This window comes from Cannabis sativa, chromosome 6 (genome assembly GCF_029168945.1).
Source record: "Cannabis sativa cultivar Pink pepper isolate KNU-18-1 chromosome 6, ASM2916894v1, whole genome shotgun sequence".
NCBI lineage: Eukaryota > Viridiplantae > Streptophyta > Magnoliopsida > Rosales > Cannabaceae > Cannabis > Cannabis sativa.
The window spans coordinates 71088908-71097791 of NC_083606.1; positions in this window are offsets into that span (position 1 = coordinate 71088908).

The following is an 8884-nucleotide window of genomic DNA, read 5'->3' on the forward strand; positions in this document are numbered from 1 at the left end:
AACTCAAATTCTAATATTTTTGTAAATTTTCCGTTATTTATTTTATAGGTACATAAAACAACTAAAACAGCTAATTTATTGATTCCTACTATATAATAATTTCTATAGAATTTTATGAAATTTTACAAAATCATGTTTTAAATAACACTGTAAATTATATTAAAGAAATTGAAAAATTATATAACAACTTGTAACAATTTTTTATTTGTTCTGAAAATATTGTTTACAAAGTTGTAACATGCATGTACGGTTATTAAAGCTTGAAAATTTAGTTATATATGTATTTCATTTAAAAAAATTTTGTATTATTACAAATTTATAAATTTTGTTCACACAAAAATAAACTTTGTATTTACGACTATGCCCCTCATGTTAGACTTTTATTTGGGCTTACATTAAATTTTATTGGTTTTATTAAAACTTGGGTTGATTGGATAGTTCTTTGCTGAGTTAGCCCATGTTGTTGGTGATCAATTGATAATGGGCTTAGCATCTGTGAGTAAAGTCTAGGTGAAGCAGAAGTGTGGGCTTTTCTAGTTGACTGAAGCCTTTGATGAGCAGGCCCAGCCCAACTAGGGTTTTGTAGCTAAGTCCCCTCCCTAACTCTATAAAGACATATTGTCTCATCACAATTGTATACCTTTTGATAATCAGAGAAAATAAACTGCTTCTGATTTAGAGATCTAGGGAGGAAGACTTAGTTGATAGTATTGCACTATCAAATTGGAGTAACTGCTGTGGATCAAACAGAGATAATTGCTATGGATCAATCAGGTACACATACTCAATTATCATATACTACTATTGTGTTCTATGTTATATACAAATAGATCTTGGGTTAATTGTTAATTTATATAACATGTGGTATCAGATTGCCTATTGTATATGATTTAGAACCTATAATTAGTATAATTAATTTGCATATATTAATTATCCATAATTTCATATTAATTTCGTTATTATTTTATGTGTAATTTTTTGTTTATAAATCTTAAAACTTTAGGGATTTTATTGATCGTTAAATTCTCTTTCAATTGATATATTATATGTTTGAATTCATAGTCTATATTAAGAGAATTTTAATTTTAAAGTTTTAGGGTTTATATGATTATAATGTGAAATTATAATTGTGTATTTTGATTTTATGGTTTTTTAATCTAAAATTGATTATAGATATCTCATTATTAATTGTTTATGAATGTTCTTAAATGATTAATTTTGTATTGTAATTAAGATTGATATTCCAAATCAATTTTTTTTATGCTCTTTATTTTTTGGATCGCTTTTCTTTAGATCTATTGTTTTTTAGTCTTTAATACCCGAAATTAGTAGCATAGATCAATTAGAAATTCAATCCCGAGCAAAACCCATCCAAATTCCGGTGTTTTCGTCGAGTTTTTGGCCGGAAAACACGACCAGACCCGACTGGAGGCAAACGGGTCGCGTGACCCGACTGGAACCCGCCCAAAGAAGAAGAAGAAGCAGCCAGGCCGCGAAGCCCACTCGCGCAGGTGGCGCGTGGGGGCGCGTGCGGCCACGTGGGGCATCGTTTTTCGACGTTTTTTTTTTCCAGCGTGCTTAGAATTTAATTTCTGATTTTTCTATGATTTTTAATTAATTTTTTGACTCCGTTTAATAATTATTATTATTTTAATGATAATTATGTAGTTAAAAAAAAATTATTAAAAATATTTTTTGATAATTTTTCGAAATTTGTCAATCATAGAAAATTTTTTGGGTTTCTTCTCGTTCCATTAGACATAGTCACTCTCTTATTTGATTTATCTTGACTATGTAGTCTCCACCAATATTCTTTATTTCACATTTTTCCATTAATTGTTGTTCTAAAGTTATAAAACTTGATTATTTGATATAAAAATAATGTGTTATGGTGGACACTTTATTTTTTTTTATTATCAATATAATAAAAGCAATTATATATCTCTTTTGGAAATTTGGTTGAAAATTATTAATTTTCAATGATTGTTTTATCACCAAATTTCACATGTTGAAGAAAATATTATATTTTTGGTTGACTATATGTGTAATTACTTGCCCAAAGGTAGTATTTACATATATTAGTTCACATTCCATGAAGTGAGTTAATATTAAATGTATATATTTTAATTATTTGCCCAAAGGTAATAATTTAAATATATAAATTTATTATTATTTTTTGCTTGAATTAATACATATTTGCCCAAAGGTAATAAAATTCTTAAATGATATGTATTTTTTTCTTTGTTGTTAACTTCATGAAGGTAAATCATGTGTGTGTTATATTCTCACCCCAAAGGGGAGTTTATAATGACCAGTTGATTCTACAATATTTTCTAATACATTGCTCATATTGCTTATTCAAGTTTTAATTTTTGAATTTTTTCAGTCTCCTTTTCTGTGAACAACAATAATGCTTCCATCCATATTTTGAATGCTTCCAACTACAAGACATGGAAACGAGATGTGGAATTTACTTTAGGCATAATGGATTTGGACTTTTGCCTACGAGAAGAAAAACCAGCTGATCTTACTGACTCAAGTACAGCTGCCGAGAGAACTCATCATGCACAATGGGAAAAGTCAAGTCGTCTTAGTCTTCTTACTATGAAAAGATCCATTCCTGAACATCTATTGAGTGGTTTGCCAGACACTACAAATGCCAAAGAGTTTTTCAATGCTGTAGAAAAATTATACGACACTGGTGAAAACGCTGAAGCTGGACATCTTATGGATGAAATGACAACCATTAAGTATGATGAATTAAAAGGAGTGCGAGATTTTATTCTGAAATTGGTGAATGTTCAGTCCAAGTTGAAAGATCATAATATTCCTCTTCCTGACTCTTTCATAATTCATCGAGTTCTTCATGCTCTTCCTGCCTCTTTCAGCCTTATCAAGACAGCCTACAACACTTACAATCAAACATGGACTATCAGTGACCTAATTTCTCAGTGTGTAGCTGAAGAAAGCAAGCTTAAAAGGGAAAAGAATGAATCTGCTAACTATGTTTCTCACCTCAAGCCCAACAAAGGAAAAGGAAAATTCAAGAATAAAAATGATGGTGCTACTAAACAGAATGGTAATGGTAAGGAGCATAAGAATAAACAGAAGAATAACAATGGAAAGTCGAAATACTCTAATGTGAAGTGTTACTTTTGTGAAAAATTGGGGCATCGGAGAACGGACTGTCACAAATTTAAGACTTGGTTAGAAAAGAAGCAAGCACAATCAGGTAATCCATTAGCATGTGTTTGTTTTGAATCTAATCTAGTTGATGTTCCTATTGATTCTTGGTGGTTAGACAGTGGTGCTACTGTTCATGTTTCTGCTTCCTTACAGGGGCTAAGGGATCTCAGGAAGCCAAGTGAGAGGGAGTCCAAGCTTAAAGTGGGCAATGATGTTGGAGTTGACGTTATCTATGTTGGAACATTTATTCTTGAATTACAGTCTCGTGATAAGATTATTCTGAACAATACTTTTTATGTTCCTACTTTTAAAAGGAATTTAGTTTCGCTTCCGCTTTTGGTTAAACAAGGATATTCTTTTCATTTTGCAAATGATAATGTTGACATTATGCTTGACTCTCGAATTATTGGAAATTGCTTTTATTCTGATGGTCTTTACAAGTTGTCATTGCCTCCTTTAGATTCCTCTTTTAATGTTGTGAATACTGTGGGTAAAAGACCTCATATTAAGGAAACATCCTTATTGTTATGGCACAAAAGATTGGGTCATATTTCCGGAAGAAAGTGGTTGATCGTTTAATTAAATCTGAAATACTTCCTCCACTTGATGCTTCTGATTGGGATACTTGTGTTGATTGTACTCGTGGAAAATTGACTAAAACAAGAAAGAAGACCGCAAACCGCAAATCAATCTTTATTGGAAATTATCCACACGGACATCGGATGGTCCTTATTCCACCACGTTGTGCGTAAACAAGTATTTTATCACTTTTATCGATATTTTTTCTCGTTATGGATTCACCTATTTCATTAAAGAAAAATCGACGCCCTTGATAAACTCAAAATTTTTCGAAATGAGGTTGAGAAACAATTAGGAAGAGTCATCAAAGTTGTTCATTCCTGATCGTGGAGGAGAATATTATGGTCGTTATACGTAATCTGGACAACACATGGGGCTTTTTGCAGCAGTACTTACAAGAAAATGGTATAGTTGCTCAATACACTATGCCCGGTTCACTGAGCAAAATGGCGTTGCCGAAAGGAGAAATCGCACTCTCATGGATATGGTTAGAAGTATGATGAGTAGAACAAATCTTCCAGAGTTTTTATGGGGTGAAGCACTTATGACTGCAACTTATATTTTAAATCGTGTTCCCAGTAAATCTGTTCCCAAGACCCCTTTTGAGTTATGGACTAGGCGGAAGCCTAGTCTTAATCATCTTCGAGTATGGGGTTGTCCAGCTGAAGTAAAGATTTATGATCCTAATTTGAAAAAGTTAGATCCGAGAACAAATCGCTGTTATTTCATTGGTTATCCAATGCGCTCGAAAGGATATCGCTTTTACTGTCCTACTCGTGGTACGCGAATTGTTGAATCTCGTACCGCTAAATTTCGGAATTTGATGTTCTTTGAAAAAATTCCTTCAACATCTCTTGAAATGGGGAGTCCTCTAAAGGAATTTGTATTCCTATGTCATTTTCAAGAGATGATAATAGTAGTCTCCATCCTACTCCGGCTTGGTAATGCTCCCATTGTTGATGAATATATTGCTCCCGATATCGAAGATGATGAAGGTCCTATTATTGATGAAGGGCCTATTAATGATGAAGCTCCTATTGTTAATGAGAATCCCGTTATTGAAGAAATTCCGGTTGTGGAAGATGTTATTCAAAACAATGATCAACAAAGAGAAGTTATTCCGAAGTACCTCCTCTAAGAAGATCTCAGAGACAAAAGAAGTCAACAAAGTGTCATGATAATTTTGTTTATCTTGGAGAAGGAGAATATGATATTGATCATTTTGTGGATCCTGTCACTTTTAGTGAAGCACTTAATAGTCCACAATCTTCAAAATGGTTAGCAGCTACGGATGATGAGATCGACTCCATGAAGAAAAATGGTGTATGGGAGCTAGTTTTATTACCTGATGGTTTCAAACCAATAGGTTGTAAGTGGATTTTGAAGGCTAAAAGGGATAAAAAGGGACAGATTGAAAGGTTTAAAGCGCGTTTAGTGGCTAAAGGCTTTACTCAAAGAGAAGGTATTGATTACACTGAAACTTTCTCACCTGTTTCCACTAAAGATTCATTCAGAATTATTATGGCCTTAGTTGCGCATTTTGATTTAGAGTTGCATCAAATGGATGTTAAAACTGCTTTTCTGAATGGAGAATTGAATGAGAAAGTCTATATGTCTCAACCTGAAGGCTACAAGGAGAAAGGAAAAGAACACTTAGTTTGCAAGTTGAAACGATCCATTTATGGTCTCAAACAGGCATCTCGCCAGTGGTACTTGAAGTTTGACCAGGTTGTGACATCGTTTGGTTTCGTAGAGAACAAGTTTGATCAGTGTATTTATATGAAGATCAGTGGGAGTCGTTATATTTTTCTTGTTCTTTATGTAGATGACATTTTACTTGCCAGCAGTGATTTGTCACTACTAAATGAGACCAAAAATATTCTGTCTTCCAATTTTGATATGAAAGATCTTGGAGAGGCATCCTATGTTTTGGGGATTGAGATCCATCGTGACAGGAATCGAAAAGTTCTTGGCTTATCTCAAGAAGCTTACATTAATCGTGTGCTTAAAAGGTTCAACATGGATTTGTGTAAAGCTGGTTCTGTTCCTATTCTGAAAGGGGACAAGTTCACTAAGCAGCAATGTCCTAAGAACGACTTGGAAAGAGGAGCAATGAAGAACATCCCTTATGCAAGTGTAGTAGGGAGTTTGATGTATGCTCAGGTTTGCACTCGACCTGACATAGCTTTCGTAGTCAATGTTCTTGGGAGATATTTATCTGATCCTGGCCTTGATCATTGGGTTGCAGCCAAGAAAGTTTTGAGATATTTGCAAAGAACGAAGAGTTTTATGCTTGTGTATAAGCATGTTGACAATCTTCAAGTTGTTGGTTATTCAGATTCAGATTTTGGTGGTTGTGTAGATGATTTAAAGTCAACTTCTGGCTATATTTTCACCTTGGCGAGTGTGCCGCTATTTCTTGGAAGAGTGTCAAACGTACTTTGATCACGTCATCTACTATGTATGCTGAGTTTGTTGCATGTTATGGGGCATCTTTGCAAGCTTTGTGGCTGAAGAATTTTATTTCGGAGATACGAGTGGTTGATTCTATTTCCACACCTATGCTAATCTATTGTGATAATGATGCTACTGTTTTCTTTTCAAAGAATAACAAGATTAGTAGTGCTTCTAAACACATGGAAATAAAGTATCTCACTGTCAGAGACTTGGTCAAGAAAGGAGACATTGTCATTGAAAATTGCAAGACCGAGTCGATGTTAGCTGATCCTCTAACCAAAGGGTTAAGTGCCGTGTTGTTTAATAAACATGTTGTTCATATGGGCATTTTAGAATCTTTTGATCTTTTGGGTTAGTGGGAGTTTTGTTTTCTCGTTTGTTTTTAGAAATTATTATTTATAATTTTACGAATAAAGTTATGAACTACATTTTATGTTTCAATATTTTTTATTATTGAATGGATATGTTTTCAATTATGTTTTGTTATATTCTCGAGAATGATTGAATTGAAAGCATGTGGTTCATATTGTTGTGATCATTGTCTTTTAAATTTATTTGCTTATTGACAATGATATGTTGTTGGCTTAATTCTTTAAGCAAGTTTAGTGACACTTACTTATTTTAAGTGGTGTATGTTTAATTTCACTGGCTTATTTATTAAGCATCACGGTATCAGTGAAATTGAGGACTGATAAGGATATTATGTTATTTTAAATTGATCACATGTTGAACATAATTCCTTACCACACTACTAGACTTATTGACCATGTCGATTTAATACTTTGGTATTTGTAATTATGAATGTCTTTTGTTGAGTTAAAAACAATATGACTGTCATAGTTCATTATCAAAGGTTAAATTGGACCGGTATGTTGAGATGCTATCAGAGAACTATCATTTTTTAAAGTGGCCACAAATGTTTTCCTGTTGTTCAACCCATGAGTCGTTTTCAAACAAAATTATTTTGATATATAATATATATGTATTAAAATCAATGTAGCCCAAGTGGGAGAATGTTAGACTTTTATTTGGGCTTACATTAAATTTTATTGGTTTTATTAAAACTTGGGTTGATTGGATAGTTCTTTGCTGAGTTAGCCCATGTTGTTGGTGATCAATTGATAATGGGCTTAGCATCTGTGAGTAAAGTCTAGGTGAAGCAGAAGTGTGGGCTTTTCTAGTTGACTGAAGCCTTTGATGAGCAGGCCCAGCCCAACTAGGGTTTTGTAGCTAAGTCCCCTCCCTAACTCTATAAATACATATTGTCTCATCACAATTGTATACCTTTTGATAATCAGAGAAAATAAACTGCTTCTGATTTAGAGATCTAGGGAGGAAGACTTAGTTGATAGTATTGCACTATCAAATTGGAGTAACTGCTGTGGATCAAACAGAGATAATTGCTATGGATCAATCAGGTACACATACTCAATTATCATATACTACTATTGTGTTCTATGTTATATACAAATAGATCTTGGGTTAATTGTTAATTTATATAACACCTCAATGTTTTTGTAAACTTTCCATCTTCTTTATATATATTAGACTTTTTTTCAAAATTATACATAGTACACTTCTTTTATGGGTACATCATAAAAATACCCTAGATATATTTATATACATTAATAAATGAAATTGAGTGGGGCATAAATATTAAACTTAAGGGCACTAGCTAGGTCCTCCATTATGCATGATTGAGCTTTATATATATGGTGGGCAATTTTCACTTAAAAATGGGCAATAGATTTCTTGGGCTCCATTTCCCACTCTACTCTCTACTCTCTACAACATTATTATATCAAGTTGAAAGAGATAGATAATGAGTTGTGAAATGACCAAACTACCCCTATCAAAAATAATTTGTAATTAAACCCTAACCCCATTACAATAATTTGGGAATCTAATGTATTGATTCATCAAAAGTAGTATAGCTTAGCTCCTCATCCTTTATGGGAAGCTCTTTGTTGTTAGTTAGTCCAACTTTTTTCTTTCTTTCTTTCTTCTAAAGATTTTGTAGATTGGATAGATAAAAGGGTAATTAATATTGTTGGAAATTAATTAATATAAACTCTTAAAGCTGCTAATTATAAGTAGATTAAGTTTTTTCATATGGATATTGATAAATTATATATCTTTTTATTTTATTTTTCATTACTTGATTTTCCAATGTCAAGTTGAGTAGGACTGTATATATATGTTGGAGGAATTGATTCGATTTGATATTTTTTTTCTTGTGTGACATAAAGTTTAGTGTAATTAATTAATTTGTACAAAGTTATATATACTTCTTTTCAATCTATTAAATCAAACTGCCACATACAGAACACGTTGGATTCGGGATTATTGACTTGGATTCCACAATTTATGTTCTTTCTTTTGTTGTTTTTGTTTTACAAAAATACTAATTAATACTTAAAAATGAATTATATACTTACATATATATGTGTATATATTATCTAAAGCCATGACCAAAGAAAAAATAAAAATTCCTAGTTATAATTATTCCCTTTTATAAAGTGGGGAACAAATGGAATCACTTCCTCTTGAAGTGAACTAGTTCCTGTGTAAATGAAAAAAACCATATATATAATTGAATAATTATTCTTTTCCACAAATTTTGATGATCTCTTAATCGAAATTCTACATTTTTTTTTTGTTT